The 19270-nt window shown below is 44.5% G+C and overlaps 2 pseudogenes; both read left to right on the forward strand.

Annotated features, from left to right (window-relative positions):
* Positions 1-9572: 9572 nt before the first annotated feature.
* Positions 9573-11462, forward strand: LOC149991713 (DDB1- and CUL4-associated factor 8 pseudogene; annotated as a pseudogene).
* Positions 11463-17044: 5582 nt separating this feature from the next.
* Positions 17045-19030, forward strand: LOC149991714 (DDB1- and CUL4-associated factor 8 pseudogene; annotated as a pseudogene).
* The last annotated feature ends 240 nt before the right edge of the window (positions 19031-19270 follow it).

Genomic DNA, 19270 nt, shown 5'->3' on the forward strand with positions numbered 1-19270 from the left:
CAAGAGATTCAGATAGAACAAACTACTTCAGAAAGAAGAGTTCAGGACTTTGCCTTAGATTATTTTGAATAGATGACTATTACCTAGGTAGTATCTCTGTTCCATTGCTTCTGAGCTGGCTAGCAAAGATTTTCCTGCCATGTGTGTTCCATCCTTCCTGAAATACATGTAAATTGACCATTCTCATTTCTGAAACCTAATATCCCATTCCCTTCTTTCCCTTTTGTCTTATATGCCCAATGTTGTCTTGCTGTCTTGAGTTTTTATGCCTATGTAATTTCTCATGCACATGTATTAAACTTTGATTTTCCCCTGTTAATATGTCTCTGTTAATTTGGTTATTTGCCCAGCTAGGAGCACTTAGAAGGTGGGAAGAAAAGGATATGTTTTAGCTTCCACGATTTGACAAGCCAACCAAGAGAATTAACTAGCCAGGACACTGATGGCTCCCTGGACAACTGCAGCTGAGAGATCATGGGCCTCTGACCATAGTTGGCAGAGACAGAAAGCATTTTAGCCTGTAGGTCTCTCTTATTTCTTGTCTTTCAGTGGGAGTTAGAAGTGGTGAGAATATTTTTTCTAAATTTAGATTGGCCAGGAGAAAATATTTTTGAAGCTAGATTGTTGGCCTTAGTGTCTCTTGGGTTCTTATTTTACTTATTTAACTGATCACTTTTTCCAAGAAATTGTTTTTTCTTTGTTCTTTTATATCTATGTCTTTTATGTCCTTTGTCATAAAAGTGAAATACCATAGGGATAGAACACAGGCATAGATTCCCTTCCCTGAGAGGCTGTTGGTTGAGCCAACCTCACAGGCTGGGGAGTTCTCTCCAGATGTGTGTCTGTCCAGTTAAAGGTTGATCTGAGTCTTTATATAAAAATCAGATGAGGACTTATGGCCAAGATGGAGACCTAGACTGACACGCTCCATCTCAACCAAGAAGGAATACATCTACCGCAAAACCAGAAATAACCAGAAGTTCCAGAAAATAAAGTTACATGGAAGTCCAACATATGAAGTTATAAACAAGTGGTGCTCATCCTGACGGGTAAGAGGGGTGAAGCCGGGGGAGAGTGGTCAAGCTGTGCTGGTGGTGGCAGCAGTGGCGATGGTGGTGGGACGGCGGTAAGCACAGACACCCATATTTAAAAAGAGGTGAGGAAACACCTGGGGAGCACCCCGAGCTGCAGACCAGACCTGTCAGCTTGAGATTCCAATGCCAAGGAAGGAAGACACACATTGCCTCAGACTTGAAGGCCAGAGGGGGTAGGGATGGAGAAAGAAGCTCCTGGTCTCTCAAGGGAGAGTAAATGGCAAGAATCCATCTTGGCTCCCCGCTCCCACACCAAACGCCACAGCATGGTGAGAAGGGTCACCTGGTAGTGATGAGTACACAGGTCTCCGCCCCCTATAGAGTAGGAGGTGTGACAGCCCCACCCAGGAAGCAAAGTTAAACACAAAACTGTTCAGGATGGAACAGATCATGATAGAGATCCCAGTCACACAGCTGAACAGACAGCAAATATCTAATCTAACAAAGCAGCGGATAAGAAATCTTTCTGAGGCATGGTTCAGAGCTTTGTTATACAAATGCTTACAGACATAACAGCAGATCTTAAACAAGACGGGGAAGGAATGAAGGCCAGTCCTGCTGAAATGAACAAAAATACATATAAAACTAGTAGTGAGGGGAAGAAAACAAGGTATCAAATCAACAAACCAGAACATACGGAAGGAACAAACAGTCAACCAATGCAGAAGAGGAAACGAGAGGTGAGGAAAATGAGGAGAGGCTCAGAAACCTATGGGATAGCTATAAGCAGGCCAACATCCAAATCATAGGGTTGCCAGAAGGTGACGAAGAACTAGAAATTGAAAAATTATGTGAAAAAAAAATGAAGCAGAACTTCCCTAACTTGGGGAAGGAAATAGACTTACAGGTCCAGGAAGCACAGAGAGTTCCAAATAAACTGGACCCAGGGAGAACCACTCCAAGACACATTATAATCAAAATATCAAAAATTAAGGATAAAGAGAGAATCTTAAAAGCAGCAAGAGAGAAGAAGAGAATTATTTACAAAGGGGTCCCAATAAGACTGTCAGCTTATTCTTCAAAAGAAACTCTGCAGGAAAGAAGGAACTGGCAAGAAATATTCAAATTAAAAGTAAAAACCTACAACCATGAATACTCTATCCAATGAAGCTGTCATTCAGAATAGAAGGGCAGAGAACGTGCTCCCAGGACAAAGTAAAACTGAAGGAGTTCTTTAGATCCAAGCCACTGTTATATGAAATGTTAAAGGGACTTGTTTAAGAGAAAGAGGATCAAAACTATGAACAGTAAAATGAAAACTGTATCACAACAACCAACAACAAAAACTAGGGAATCAAAACAGAGGCAAACTAAGTAGGCAATGAGAGTGGGAAAAGAATTATAGGTATGGGGAACATATTGGGGGGAGGTCAGCGGGGAGGGGGAAGGGGGAAAGGGATGGAGATGGTACAGGAATTAAGAAGCATAGTAGGAGGGAATGGAGTAGATAGGAAGATGTTGAGAAGCACTATATGTACAACCAATGGGCGTGGACTAAGGGGGGGGCAACTGGACGGAGGGGCGTCACTGGGTGGAGGGGAACGAAGGGAAAAAATTGGGACAACTATAACAACATAATGGATAAAGCATATTAAACACACACACACACACACAGATGAGGTTTTTTCCTCTGTCTTGGTCTATGTCCTGAGAGTATCTCACATTTTGTGGGAGCCAGAGACACCGTATGCACCCACCATCTTGACAACTTGTGTAATAAAGGTCTATGATTTCTCTAATTATTTTGGGAGTGAATTTTCAGATCTTTGAGGGCTGCACCTTTTGAATTCTCCTTGTGGAAGACTGCTTCCTAGGTTAAGCTGTAAAAGGCTGATTGCTGGAGTTTCTACAAAATCCTGTCACTAACCAAACAGTAGGTGTTTTAAATTGGAAAAAAACTTTTAAATAAAAATATTTAGAGAGCTCTCATATTAGTATAAAAACTAGCCATTTAGCCACCCTTAATAAAATGGAAGGATATAAACTAGAACAAAACTCAAAGCCCACTTAGACCACTTTCTTACTTTCAGGTATTTGCAGATATTGTAAAAAATTAGGACATTAGAAATAAAACTTTCCTGCACTTAAATAAATATACAGAAATATAACTTGCATTAAGACATTTTGAATTTGCTATTTAGCTTTTTTTGGGTATTATAGATGCTAACTGGGTTGATTAATAAGAGGGAAAAAAGGGCAAAAGGGAAAGTTAGAGATTTACCCAAAAGGTGGAACGTATTTAAAAAGATATTGAGAGATAAGGTTTTTGAGAATTGGTATATTTGAACAAGTGTTAAAGAATTTAATAACTCATCAGAAATTTAGCAAAATTGGAAGCTGATTTTTTAAAGTCTGATAGAAATGTTTTGAAAGTCTCAAGAGTCTTCTTGTTGAGTAATGCGAAATGTAAACATAGTCCACTACAGTGTGAGGCTGAGATAACTAAAGAAAAAAACTGGCACTTTTAAAACCACAAGTGGCTAAAGTCACCTATGTCTGCCACAACCCCTCCTATTCCAGCCTCTTTAAAAATTGTCAAGGGCAAGTGAATAATTTTGTGTCTTGTCTATAGTTACTAGTATTTATGTTTACATGTGTGATCTGTTTGTGAGATCTGTGTTTGTCTGTGTTTATATATGAATAGTATGACATTTCCTGCCTCTGAATGTTATTACTAGGTTGTAATATTTGACTGGCTTGAAGGAATTAAATGGGTAAATAAATTACAATATATAACAGATTCTAAATCGAGTGCATTTGAGAAACAAATGATCTAGAATAATATTTGACATTAAAGTTGGTTTAGTTTTAATTTAATTAAATAGACATATATTTTAGAGTTATTAATATTGAATACAGTATTTTGTTTTACTTGACTTTACAAAATAAATTGATGTTATGTCTGTTACCAAAATCTGTCAAAAAAATGGCTTGGGTTATAATTGGCTATGGAAGTTCATAGACCTGCTAAGAACTAATAAATAGTTATAACTCAAACAAAAGTTTTTGGTATAACATTTTAGTACTGATTATATTATATGGGATAAATACACACACACACACACATACGCACACACAGAGGACTGTCCAGAAAGAATCCAGCCGTGTAATATGAAAAAGAGACATTTATTGAAGAAGACACAAGAAACATTGTACATAGGACAATGATGCCTCAGTCCGCCTCAGAGGAGGAACCTTGGGACCTCACACAGTTCTCCCAGTCACCATCAGCTGCCCTCTCATAGTTTCCTGAATCTCACAGATGATCTGAAATCTCTTCCCTGTCGAAGGTGATTTCAGTTTAGGTAAAAACCAGAAGCCACAGGGTGCCAAGTAGGGCCTGTAGGAAGGTTGAGTCACGTGGGTTATTGACGATTTGCCAAAAAAGTATGCACGAGACATGATGAATGAGTGGGCGAATTTTCGTGATGAAAGTGCCAATCGCCAGTGATGGCTTGAAGAAGCAGGTCTGAGAATACAGATGACTTCCATTAAACCACACAATAAAGAATTATGTAATATTGGAAAAGTAAATTAGTTCTGTTTCCAAAAATTACTTTTTGGAAGATATTTATGTTAACTTGCAATGGGTTTATTATTCTTTTTAAAATAAATTAATAAATATTTAAAATTTTGTCAGCTTTAATTTCTAGTGTGGCAAATATCAGTAGAGGTCTCACATAAGGATGAGTCTTCTGGAATTGTCAATAATTTTTAAGAATGCCAAAGGGATCCTGAGACCAAACAGTTTGAGAACCGCTGCAATGAAGCGCCAAATGACAGGCTGGTCTGGTTTAAGACTGCTGTTCATATTTAATCTGGAGTCCAATCATACCGACACTTCCATTTTCCAGAACATGTCGTGCTGTCTCCTCCCTCCTGTCACAGACCATGTGTCAATCTCTGATGGCTTCCAGTCCTGCCTCACACAGAGAAAAGGGACTGAGGCTCGGTGAGGGTGAGGCAGAGGGACATGGGCATGCCTCCCCAACGGCCCAGAGGACAGTTCCGGTCCGGTGGCTGTGTGCTGCTCTGTTCTTCCTCCTTCAATGCTGTTAGGCTCAAGCATGTTTCCTGGAGACACATCTCAGCCCTTTGTCTCCCCCAAACAATCTCTCCTGTCACTCTACTTTCACGGGACCCGCTGTTAACGATTCAAGTAGCGTGTACTTAGCTATTCCAATTATTGTTTTATACTGAAAATTGTTCTAGAATGCAGCGAATTTTATTTTTCTCTTTCATTCCGAATGGCACCCTGAAGTTTCTGGGTTTCTTAGAAATTTCAACAGTATTTCTTAAATCTAGAAAGCACATTTCAATGTAAGTTTTGCCGACACCTTATGAAATCTTCCCAGAAAAATTTCTACTAAGCTTAGTATGCACTTGGCTTCAGATAATTACCACTTTACAAGTCTGTCTCCCACAGTAGGGTGTTATATCTAAGAAGGCAGAAAACAAGACAAGCCCATTAGGTGAGGGAGGTAATGTAGCATTTTAGAAATGATTCTCTGGAGTCCCCAAACCCACAAGACAATCAGCAATGATTGTCAATCTTTGAATGCCACTTTCAGAATCAGGCTGTCACACTGCTGGTCTGGAAGAGCAATTATACTATAGAGAGAGAGACAAATACCCCATGATTTCACTTAGACCTAGAATATTTTAAAAAATGAACAGCAGAACAAAACAGAAGCAAACCCATTACAAATAGAGAACAAGCTGATGGCTGCCAACGGGAGAGAGTTGGGGGATGGGGAAAAATAAATATCAGGGTAATAGATTCAAAACCACTGAACTAGTAAGTTTAAAACCATTTTAATAGACAAAGGCTGATGGCTCCAACTCCACTTTTATCTTAAAAAGTAGTTATAGTAAAGACCTGAAATATTCAAATGGCTCTGGAAGGTTTCTTCTAAAAAATCTCCCTCCTAGAATAGGACGCTCCTCTTAGATTAAGGAAATAGCTTCTGGGAAAATGAAGCTTATCAGTCAGCCATATCTTAGAGTGAATTACTTTAATCTTTTAATCAAATTGCCCTTGCTTTAATAGCTTGGGTACAGATTATAGTGTACTGGGTCGGCCTGTCCTCCTAAGCTTCATATGTACTTACAAGCCATAAGGTGGGGAAGGACAAAACTGAACTCTACTTCCTCTCTGGTTGAACACACTTGCCGAGCAGAGCAAAAATGGACCCGACTGGGACCTCCAATCCACTGACCCTACCAAATCTGCTCTCTTCATCTTCCCGTTTTTGTCCTTAATTCTCTTTTGTGTAGTTAAATTCGTGGTTCTTTATATGAAATTTCAATAGGTAGAATTTAAGCTCCGTTGCCCCAAACTCCATTATCCCCTCAAATAGCAAAAAAAAAAAAAAAAAAAAAAAAGATTTTGAATTTAGCTGAACCTGGGTATTTGCCTACTCCACTCGTATGAAGTATCTCAAAGGGAGAACTAATAACCACGCCGTCCCGTTTTACTTTTGTGGTATAAAACCACAAGCGGACCCTCTCTGCTGCTGGGCAACAATAGCCACTCCCTTATTAGACTCTTTCTCACATTCACTGAGTTGACTACTCCGCACCTTCTTCTGCCTCAAAGACCCCTTGTTAATGAATACTATGAAACGTTTCATACATAGAAAAGGGTATATCAATGTCTGTGTCTATCTCAGTCAACAAAGAGTAAAAAGGATAATAACATACTTATCCACAATAACCTATCTATGTCTCCAATAATACTGTAAGGTTTCTTTCTTCCAGGTTTAACTTCTTCCTCTCCTCTTAATAAATACCCCGAATTTTAGGCTGATTATTTCCTTGCCTTTCTAAATAGCTTTACTGCATATGGAAACTACAGAGATATGCATGAAAAATGAAATTATCCACTGTTCTTCTCTCATTGTGTTTTTATTCATTCTTGTTTAAAGATTCACTCGCGGTGCCGCACTTAATTTTAATTCACGAATCTTCATTTTTGTACATGATTACATTAGAGAAATATATGCTAATTCATTGACCCATGTTGCTCTTGACGGGCTTTCTTTCAGGTGGTTTTCAGGTCGCTGTGCTACTCTTCAGATCACTATGAATAGCCTTTTACGTGTCTTCTCACTGCTGTCAGCGTTGGAACTGTTCTCTCTCTCTTTAGAAGACCCCACGTCTTAGGTTTGAACAACTTTAAGTTGATGCTGCAATTACTCTGAGGGGAATTTTGTTCTCCGCATTCTTAGTCCGCAACTGTAGGCCTTTGGAAATTTACTCACCTCACCTTAGATCATTCACTTGCCAGAGCTCTGAAGTTAGCACAGCAATCTCAATGAACTGTTTCCAAAAGTTTTCCTGGCCTAAAAGGCCCCACCCCAAGCCTCTTACCTACTTGAGATACATATAAAATATTGTAAGACCTTTCTTCTTTTTTTTTTAAGATGCACTGTCTTACATTTAATTAATCAATATTACAAAGTGTTTGTGCTACGTGCAACCTCATAACACCCAGGTATGTGGGTATCTATAAAAGGGGGGGATCTCCAAGCTCTGTCCTACAAGGGGGGCCGCCTAGGGCCTGACCAGAGTGCTTGCTTGCCCAGCCTCCTGTGGACTTTTGACCAGCAGGATTCTGAATCCTGAGCACAGACCAGGGTTTCTTCACTCAGGCCTTCCCGTCATCCGAATGTGAACCTGCTTGGCAGGTGGGGCTTTTGTAGACAGGGCCGTGTGCAGGCACGTGCCATGTGAGAGTGCTAGGCCAGGGGCTCCAGGGACTGGCCTCCTGGGATCAGGCAAGCAGGCCCCATGGCCTTGCAGCCAGAGGTACACGTAGTTGAGGGAAGAGAACAGGAGGCAGCCCTGTGTGAGTAGCACACTACGTTAGTTGCTGGGAGGACAGAACAGAGAGAGTCCAGAAAGCATCAGGCAGCTGAGAAACCCAGAGACACAGGTACAGCTTGGGCACTGGGAAGAAGCTATACCGACCTGGGTACTCTCTAGTGCCGAGCTACTAAGAGAAGCTCAGGGGACTGCAGGCAGGCTCCAGCAGGCCCTGGACAGGGCCCATCATCCCCTGCCTATCCCCCCCCCCCCGGAACTGGGCATGGCAGAGCATAACATAAGGCTGGTAAAAAAGGTGAACAGAGGCACAGACATCCTCACTGCAGGACTGGAACTCGGGAGCCGGGAACCGCAGGACCAATCACTGGTACTATGGGTCTGGCGTCTGTTCAAAGAGCATGTCTTCAGTGCTACCGACCTTGGTGTGGTACACTATGCGCCAGAAACCAGAGTCAGAGGATCGGTACCGTCTGCCAGGGTAAAGAGGCCACATGGGAGGGAGCACGCTTGGGGGCAGCTGGCTGGGGCGATTTGAGACCTGAACCTCAGAGAATGTTTTCTTTTTTCTTTCATAAAATCATGGTTGTATTCCCGAGGTATCTTAAACTGAACAGATTCTAAATAACTACACAAAGTCTCTGGTGGAAGAAGGAAAAAGTGGTGCTTCAATTTCAAATGGGTGATGCAGCGCTCTTTCAATGTCTACATTAAACTGGCCAGTTGATTTCAGCCTGGATTACACAGAGGGTCTAAATTACTCTTCTTGATAAAAAGGCTGCCAGATTTAAAAAAAAAAAAAGAAAAAGAGAGAAAAGGACACACGTTGAAATTTGTAATTCTAATAAATAATAAGCACCTCTATTAGAAGTCATGCCTAATGCAAAATTTAGGATCTACTGCTGCTGAAAGGGTGTTTATTTTGAAACCTAAAATGCAATGACCTGGGCATTGTGTATTTTATCTGTCCACCCTAAGGCCTTGTAACCAATTGAGCACTCGGGGTTTCCCTTAAGCTGTTTGATTCGCTGAAGATACTGTTTGTATTTCGGGAACTCACCACCTGTGGTGGCCTTAGCAATCTTACATTACCTTTGACTATTCATTTCAGAACTGTACATTATCTTCGAGCAAAGCACTGAGAGGCTTATCCTAAGTGATTTTCCCGAGAAGGATCGGGGTTTTTTATAGGTTCTCTAATAAGAATGTTTGGCAAGTGCAGTATGTTTCAATGTTCAGAAGAAAAAACAGTAAACAAGATAGTTGAGAGTTCAAGATAACTGCAGGGGCGGGGCTCCGGGCCTGGAAACAGGAATGTGGAAAAAAAAAAAAAATCTGAGAGGCCCCAATTATCGCGAGACCACAGATGGGAAGAAGTCTTTTGAGCTTCCTCGGCACCCATACTGGCTGGGCGCCGTCAGCCAGCTACGGCACTTCCGGCTTTGGCTTATCTGAAGTGGCGTCGGACCTTCGGATCTACCTTCTTCTCCGCTGTCCTAGTCCCACCCGGCGCTGACCCGCCGCCGTCTCCAGGACTCTAGGACTCTCACAGTCACTACCCGGCTACAGCTAGCGTCTTCCGAGATGTCTGGCCACGGCAGCGGCAGCAGCAGCGGCGCTGATGCACCAGGTGAGTGGTCGCGAGCCGACGCCATGATGGGGACATCCTCAGATTTCGACTTGAGACCTGAGCCTCAAATGGGCTTGAGATTGAACGGGGGTGGTGACGGTGCCGGGGCTAATAGTGTTCCCGTCTTTGCCTACACAGAACAGCAAGGTGCAGACGCGGGAAACGACCGCGTCATCTCTGGACGCGTGGAAGGTGGTGGCGACAACACGGCCCGTTACCGCGAAGGCCGGCTGAGAAGGGATGTAGAGGCGGTCCAGGAGGAAGCGGCAGGAGAACAGCCCCAGGTACAGAGCAGCGGGGCCAACCCTGATCAGTACCTAGCAGATGAAGATCGGGCCCTGGTGGACTGGCTGTCCACAGAAACAACTGCCCTGCCGCGCCCTCGCTGGAATGTCCTCAGTGCCCTTCGAGATCGGCAGCTGGGTTCAGGGGCCCGCTTCGTACCCGCGGCCTGCGGGTCGAGAGCGTTTGTGCAGCGTTTGAGCCTGCACTGCAGGCTGGAAGGCCACGAGGGCTGTGTCAATAGTGTTAACTTCAACGAGCGGGGCACCTGGCTGGCCAGTGGCAGCGATGACCTGAGAGTGATAATTTGGGACTGGGCACGCCAGCAGCCGGTAATGAACTTGGACTCTGGTCACAGAAAAAACGTCTTTCAAGCCAAGTTCCTTCCGAGTTGGGGCGATTGCACCCTGGCCACGTGTGGCCGTGATGGGCAGGTACGGGTGGCACAGCTCCCTGCTGCGCCGGGCGATGTTGTTTTCCGGAAGGTGGCCCAACATAGGAGAGCCAGCCGCAATTTGGCTCTGGAGCCGGGCTCCCCTTTCACATTCCTGAGCTCAGGTGAAGATGCTGTTGTCTTTGCCATTGACCTCAGACAGGAGCAGCCGGCTTACGAACTGGTGGTGACGAGGGAGAATGCCAGGAGAGTGGGACTGTTTACAATCTTTGTGAACCCCGCCAATCCTTACCAGTTTGCTGTGGGTGGAAAAGACCAGTTTGTAAGAATTTACGACCAGAGGAGAATTGATGAGAATGAGAATAACGGGCTACTCAAGAAATTCTGTCCTCGTCACCTGGTCGACTGGGATGACCAATTAAATGTCACCTGCGTGGTGTACAGCCACGATGGCACCGAGCTCCTGGCCAGTTACAGCGATGAAGATATTTACCTCTTCCACTCCTCTGGCTGTGATGGAGACCAGTATGTTAAGAGGTATAAGGGACACAGAAATAGGGCCACGGTCAAAGGCGTCAATTTCTACGGCCCCGGAAGCGAGTTTGTGGTGAGCGGTAGTGATGGCGGGCACATCTTCTTCTGGGAGAAATCATCCTGTCAGGTCGTTCAGCTCCTGGAAGGAGACAGGACCGGCACTGTGAACTGTGTGGAGCCCCATCCTTACCTACCTATGATGGCGAGCAGTGGCCTAGACAGTGATGCCAAGATCTGGGTACCCAGCGCTCCAGCTCCCACTGGGCTTCCTGGGTTAGAGAATGTGATGAGGACGAACAAGAAGTGTCGCGATCGGGAATGGTTGAGGTCCGGTGACACGTTTGACACAATCATGCTTTCCTGTTTTTTGCGTCACCAGCCACAGAGAAGTTTTCGCCTTCTTAGCCGTCGTAGGGTATTTGACATCGGGGGTGCAGAGGCGGATGACCTTTCCAGTGCCTCAGATGTGTCCGATGATGATGACGACAACGGCGGCAGCGATGACTACGATGAAAGCAGTGATGATGGCAGCGGCGACGACTACGATGATGACGACGACTATGATGGCGACGGCGACGATGATGATGACGACGATGACGACGACGACTATGATGGCGACGATGACTACGATGATGATGACGACGATGATGACGACGACAATGATGAGGGAGACGAACCCCAAGACCAGTGCGAACACCAGTAATATGCGCGGTGCCTGACATCCTGAATGCCTGATACCTGATCCAGCACGATGTCACCCTAGTAGGCTGGACTTTTAAGTGTGAAATTCAGTTTACCTAACAGATTTGCCTTTGGTCTTTTCCACGATCCAAGCCAACTTTCATCTCTTCCCTGTGCTTCCCTTCCTTCCTTTCTCACATCCTTCGCCCCTCATTCCTTTCCACTCTCTTGGTCCCTTTAGTCCTCTCTCTTTCCCCCTTGCTTATGCGTGCATGTAGAAGCCATTTATTTATGCAGTTTGTTGTTTGTTCTCTTATGGTTGACTTCCGAAGGTTCCCATTTCTGATGAAAATATTAAGTGCCTTATTGAATACATTATTTCTGACACAGGAAACTGTCTGCTTTCTTTCGCCGTTAGGAGTATATCAATAAGTTCTTTGGCTGAGCTGAAAACTGTACAAATGTGTTGGTTCTTTGAAAGTGAGTAAAACAAGGAAATGCACACATGTACACATGGATATGTACGTGCACAGAGTCTCACACAGAGACACAGAGGGGGCAGAGAGGAAAACGAGACAACAGGTGCTTGAATAAGTTCCATGGAAGGCATTTTGTCTTTATAGAATTAAAAACATTGTGTTGTCCTAGTTTTCTGAATCCATGTGTTAACACTGATTGATTTTAGTTGACAGGGCTGGTAAGGATTAAGTTTAGTGGCATGCCACTCTCTACCCTGTACTTGAATTTTCGTGAAGTTTCATGTCTGAGAACTCCCGCAGGATTACCTTCCACAGACTTCTTTTACGATGGCCAGCTCCTAGAAGATACCGTACAGCAGTATGAGCATTCTTAATACTTGAAAATGCATATATATTTGAACCAACTTGAAAAATGACTTCATGTTGCATTAAAGAGTCGTTTGTTCTAACCGATAACCGTGTGATATCATTATAGTATAAAACCACTAGTGCGTACTCTCTGCTTCTGGGCAACAATTCTCCACTCCCCTATTGGACTCCTTCTCCCGTTCACTGAGTTGACCATTCCACACCTTCTTCTGCCTCAGAGGTGCAGCACAGCTTTCATCTTCCTCATTCATGGCTGATATCCTTCTCTATTCACTGGAGGAGTGGAAGCTGTGAAAAGAGAGTATGCACATTCTTTCCAGAAAAGACAAGATCCCACCTGCTTATGGGCCAAATATTTTGTCTCATTTCCAGTTACAATCCCTGGACATATGCATTGAATACTATACCCTCACCCTTTTCAAGACTTTTCTTCCTAAAACTCCCATCTCCCCCGCATTAACACTTTTTACCCTTTCTATTCCATCATTGTCACTGGCCTAGATCATCCAGTGGTAAACCAGATGAAAAACGGTTGTCCCCCTTTACATGTATGAATTGCATTGAATCTGTGTATCACCTTGGGCAGTGTGGTCATTTTAACAATATTAAGTGGTCCAACCCTTGGTCACTAATGTCTTGCCAATCAGTTGTGTTTTCATGAAGTTCTTTCATCAAAGTTCGGTAGTTTCCACTGTACAAGTCTTTTACTTCCTTGGTTAGGTTATTCTTACATATGTTATTATTTTTGGTGCTCTTGTAAATGGCAGTGTTTCCTTAACTTCCTTTTGTACACTTCATTTTTATTTATCCTGAGTACAAATACAGACACAGGACAAGAAATCTGTATGCCACCATTCCTGATAAACATAGATGCAAAACTCCTGAACAAAAAAAAACTAGCAAACCAAATCTAGCCGCACATTAAAATGACCATATGGGATTACTTGTGCGCTGCAAGGATGTTTCAGCGTAAACGAATCAATCAAAGCGATACACCATTTAGCAGGACGAAGGGTAAGAGTCACACAATCATCACAATAAATGCAAAAGAAAACTTGACAAAATCCAATACTCTTCCATGATAAGAACCCTTAACAAACTATAGGTAATAGAGGAACTTGCCGTATAGGACATGCCCACAGTTAACATCCATATGCAACAGTGAGAAACTGAAAACTTTACTTTCAGGATTAGGGAAAAGGCAAGGATGCCGGCTCGTGACATTTTGATACAACACCGTGCTAGAACTCCGAGCAAAGACAATTGGGAAAGAAAAAGAAACAGAAGCCATCTGAGTTGGAAAGTGTGAAGTAAAATGAACTGTTTGCAGATGACGTCACACACACACACACACACACACACACACACACACACACCCATACCATGGAGCTAATGAATTTAGTAAAGTTACAGGATACACAACTCTGCCGTCTTCACATGACGCAGTGGGATGTATCAGCAGGAGAACAGAGGAAGGAGAATAGGAGAATTAATTTGGAGTATTAGTTTCAGGGACTCCCTTTTTATCAGTTCATGGAGGGATGGGTATGATTTCCCCTGCCCGCTCAGACTCTTCACAGTGTATTTTTTGCCTCAGGATCTTAATAACTGCGCTCTTAATTCCCCACCTTTAGGCCAAGAGGTACAATATAACGTCTTCCTGTTCGTTATGGCCCTGAGGTGTTGCTCTTTCCCTTGGGAATTCCCTACAGGCTTCTCTCACTTTTGTAAGAATTCCACTTAGGAACTGCTTCAAATTGCCAAGTGACAGGTGCTTCTTGCCAGTAGCCTGACGGATCCACCTCACACTCGCATTCAGTGTAGGAGTAAATGTTATAATTTCCACTTTCAAAATGTATTCCAAACCTAAACAGTTTAGCCGCCTGTATTATCCACGTCCTCATTAAGCCACCTTAATTGCCCACCTGGATTAGAGCAATAGCTTAGTACTTGCGCTCTCTCCTCCTGCCCCGTTCTGTTCTGCACACAGCAGCCAGCGTCGTCTTTTGAAAAGTAAGCCAGACAATCCAATCGCCTGCTCACAAGCTTCTAAAGGCTTGCCACTACACACAGAATGAAATTAAAATTAAAATTGCTGGGGGTGGGCAGACAGGCTCTATTTAGTCAGCCTTTGCTTCTGATCTCACTGCCTGACGCCCTCTGCAGGGCTTCCCTGCACTGTTTCAGTCCCGGTGGCCTCCGTGAAGTGCCACGGACACTCATAGTGCTAGTGCTTTAGACCATTTGCACTCAATGTCACTTACCCTACATATTTCCATGCTCCATTTCTCTTTGCCTTCAGCCTCTGATTAAATGGCATCCCATAAAGGAGACCTTGTTTGAATGCACCATCTAAAATAACAAGCCTCCCGTCTATGTCTACTGGACTTGTCTATTGTCTTTTCCCACCACATTTTAGGCTCTATGAGTGAAGAGATTACCACTTTTATCAGAACCTAGAACACCACAATGCACAGCGTTTATTTAGGAGCTCCAAATAAATCTGTGGAAAATGAATGAATGAGTAAATGGGAATGACAATATACCAAATGGATCAAGTAAATTGAATGCCAGTTTAAAAGAAACCCAATTTATCATTTGCTTAATGAACTTGTAGGAAAAACGACTCAAACTAATACACCAACGTCAGATTGAAATAACCTGGTTCAACCTCTCCCAGGAAAACTGTTCCTGGAAATGGGACGAGGCATATTTCCAAAGCCAATAATTAAGGATTCCTCCCTGGACAATACCGGGATGAGCATTATAAGGTTTAATGCTCTAGTTTTCCTGGGCACATGTGTGTGTGTGTGTGGTGTGTGTGTGTGTGTGTGTGTGTGTGTGTGTGTGTGTGTTTTGCTGTGTTTTGTTTCTGTGTTTCATGGCTGAGAAGGACCCCTTGTTAATGAACACTATGAAATGGATCATACATAGGTAAACATATATCAATGTCTCTGTCCATGTCAGTCCACAAAGGATAAAATGCTTAACAGCATACCTATATCCATTTTAAGGTATCTATGCCTGCAATAACACTTTAAGGTTTCTTTCTTCCAGATTTTAACTTCCTTCTCTCCTCTTTAAAAATACCCTGAATTTTAAGCCGATTATTTCCTTGCCTTTCTAAATAGCTTTACTGCATATGAAAACTACAGAGATCTGCATGAAAAATGAAACTATCCCCTGTTCTTCTCTCATTGTGTTTTTGTCCATTCTTGTTTAAAGATTCACTCACAGAGCTACACTTAATTTTAATTCATGAATCTTCGTTTTTATACATTATTCCATTATAGAAATATATGTTAATTCATTGACCCATGTTGCTCTTGACAAGCTTTCTTTCAGTTGGTTTTCAGGTCGCTGTGCTACTCTTCAGATCACTATGAATAGCCTTTTACGTGTCTTCTCACTGCTGTCAGCGTTGGAACTGTTCTCTCTCTTTAGAGGACCCTACGTCTAGGTTCGATCGACTATTTAAGTTGATGCTGCAATTACTCTGAGGGAAATCTTGTTCTCCGCATTCTTCGTCATCAGTTTATTGTAGTCCTTTAAAATTTACTGACCTCCCCCAAGATCATTCACTTTCCAAAGCTCTAAAGTGTACACAGCAATCACAATGGATTGTCTCCAAAAGTTTTCCTGACCAACAAGTTCCCACCCACAAGACTTTTTCCTATTTTGGGATATATATCAAATATTGTTAGACCCTGATAACATCACAGAGAATGTTCTCCTTTTTCTTTCAAAAAATCATGGTGGTGTTGTCCAAGTATCTTAAATTGAACAAATTCCAAATAAACACATAGAGTCTTGGAGGAGAAGGAAAAGGTTGTGCTTCTACTTTAAATTGGTGAAGCAGCCCTCTTTCAATGTTTACGTTAAATAGACCAGTTGATTTTAGCCCTGATTATACAGAGGTTCTAAATTACTCTTCAAGATAAAAGAATCTGCCAGATTAAAAAAATAATAATAATACATGATGCACATTGACATTAGCAATTTTAATAATAATAAGCGCCTCTATTAGAAGTCATGCGTGATGCAAAATTTAGGATCTACTCATGCTGAGAAAGTATTCATTTTGAAACCTAAAATGCAATGACCTGGGCATTGTGTATTTTATCTGTCCACCCAACGGCCTTGTAACCAATTCGAGCACTCGGGGTTTCCCTTAAGCTGTTTGATTCGCTGAAGATATTGTTTGTATTTAGGGAACTCACCACCTGTGGTGGCCTTAGCAATCCTACATTACGTTTGACTATTCATTTCAGAACTGTACATTATGTTAAGCAAAGCACTGAGAGATTTAGCCTAAGTGATTTTCCCGAGAAGGATCGGGGTTTTTTGCAGGTTCCCTAATAAGAATATTTCGGAAGCGCAGTATGTTTCAATGTTTAGAAGAACAAACAGTAAACAAGATAGTTGAGAGTTCAAGATAGCTGCGAGGGCGGGACTCCGTGCCTGGAAACAGGAAAAGAGAGGAAAAAAAAAAAAAAAAAGAAAATATCTGTGCCGCCCCAATTATCGCGAGACCACAGACGGGACGATGTCTTTTGAGCTTCCTCGGCACCCATACTGGCTGGACGCCGTCAGTCAGCTACGGCACTTCCGGCTTTGGCTTATCTGAAGTCGCGTCGGACCTTTGGATCTACCTTCTTCTCCGCTGTCCTAGTCCCACCCGGCACTGACCCGCCGCCGTCTCCAGGACTCTAGGACTCTCACAGTCACTACCCGGCTACAGCTAGCGTCTTCCGAGATGTCTGGCCACGGCAGCGGCAGTAGCGGCGGCGCTGATGCCCCAGGTGAGTGGTCGCGAGCCGACGCCATGATGGGGACATCCTCAGATTTCGATTTGAGACGTGGGCCTCAAATGGGCTTGAGATTGAACGGGGGTGGTGACGGTGCCGGGGCTAATAGTGTTCCCGTCTTTGCCTACACAGAACAGCAAGGTGCAGACGCGGGAAACGACCGCGTCATCTCTGGACGCGTGGAAGGTGGTGGTGACAACACGGCCCGTTACCGCGAAGGTCGGCTGAGAAGTGATGTAGAGGCGGTCCAGGAGGAAGCGGCAGGAGAACAGCGCCAGGTACAGAGCAGCGGGGCCAACCCTGATCAGTACCTAGCAGATGAGGATCGGGCCCTGGAGAACGGGGCATCTTCAGAAACATCTGCCCTGCCCCGCCCTCGCTGGAATGTCCTCAGTGCCCTTCGAGATCGGCAGCTGGGTTCAGGGGCCCGCTTCGTACCCGCGGCCTGCGGGTCGAGAGTGATTGTGCAGCGTTTGAGCCTGCAGTGCAGGCTGGAAGGCCACCAGGGCTGTGTCAATAGTGTTCACTTCAACGAGCGGGGCAACTGGCTGGCCAGTAGCGGTGATGACCTGAGAGTGATAATTTGGGACTGGGAACGCCAGCAGCCGGTAATGAACTTTGACTCTGGTCACACAGATAACGTCTTTCAGGCCAAGTTCCTTCCGAGTTGGGGCGATTGCACCCTGGCCACGTGTGGCCGTGATGGGCAGGTATGGGTGGCACAGCTCCCTGCTGCGCCGGGCGATGTTGTTTTCCGGAAGGTGGCCCAACATAGGAGAGCCAGCCACAAGTTGGCTCTGGAGCCGGGCTCCCCTTTCACATTCCTGAGCTCAGGTGAAGATGCTGTTGTCTTTGCCATTGACCTCAGACAGGAGCAGCCGGCTCACGAACTGGTGGTGACGAGGGAGAATGCCAGGAGAGTGGGACTGTTTACAATCTTTGTGAACCCCGCCAATCCTTACCAGTTTGCTGTGGGTGGAAGAGACCAGTTTGTAAGAATTTACGACCAGAGGAGAATTGATGAGAATGAGAATAACGGGCTACTCAAGAAATTCTGTCCTCGTCACCTGTTTGACGGTGATGTCCGAGTAAATGTCACCTGCGTGGTGTACAGCCACGATGGCACCGAGCTCCTGGCCAGTTACAGCGATGAAGATATTTACCTCTTCCACTCCTCTGGCTGTGATGGAGACCAGTATGTTAAGAGGTATAAGGGGCACAGAAATAGGGCCACGGTCAAAGGCGTCAATTTCTACGGCCCCGGAAGCGAGTTTGTGGTGAGCGGTAGTGATGGCGGGCACATCTTCTTCTGGGAGAAATCATCCTGTCAGGTCGTTCAGCTCCTGGAAGGAGACAGGACCAACACAGTGAACTGTGTGGAGCCCCATCCTTACCTGCCTGTGATGGCGAGCAGTGGCCTAGACTATGATGCCAAGATCTGGGCACCCAGCACTCGAGCTCCCACTGGGCTTCCTGGGTTAGAGAATGTGATGAGGACGAACAAGGAGCGTCGCGATCAGGAGAGGTTGATGTTCGGTAACTCGTTTGACACAAGCCTGCTTTCCTATTTTTTGCGTCACCAGCCACAGAGCAGTTTTCGCCTTCTTAGCCGTCGTAGGGTATTTGACATCGGGGGTGCAGAGGCGGATGACCCTTCCAGTGCCTCAGATGTGTCCGATGGCGATGACGACAACGGCGGCGGCGATGACGACGACGAAGGCAGTGATGACGACGGCGACGACGACTACGATGACGACGACGACACTGATGACGACTACGACGACGACTACGATGACGACGACTACGATGACGACGACTACGATGACGAGGATGACTACGATCAGGACGATGACGATGACGACGACGACGACGACGACGACGACGATGACGACGATGAGGGCGACGAACCCCAAGACCAGGGCCAACACCAGTAATATGCGCGGTGCCTGACATCCTGAATGCCTGATACCTGATCCCGCACGATGTCACCCTAGTAGGCTGGACTTTTAGGTGTGAAATTCAGTTTACCTAACAGATCTGCCGTTTGTCTTTTCCACGATCCAAGCCACCTTTCATCTCTTCCCTCTGCTTCCCTTCCTTCCTTTCTCACATCCTTCGCCCCTCATTCCTTTCCTCTCTCTTGGTCCCTTTAGTCCTCTCTCTTTCCCCCTTGC

This window comes from Furipterus horrens, unplaced genomic scaffold, assembly GCF_987537825.1.
Source record: "Furipterus horrens unplaced genomic scaffold, mFurHor1.1.pri manual_scaffold_17, whole genome shotgun sequence".
In the NCBI taxonomy this organism is placed as follows: Eukaryota; Metazoa; Chordata; class Mammalia; order Chiroptera; family Furipteridae; genus Furipterus; species Furipterus horrens.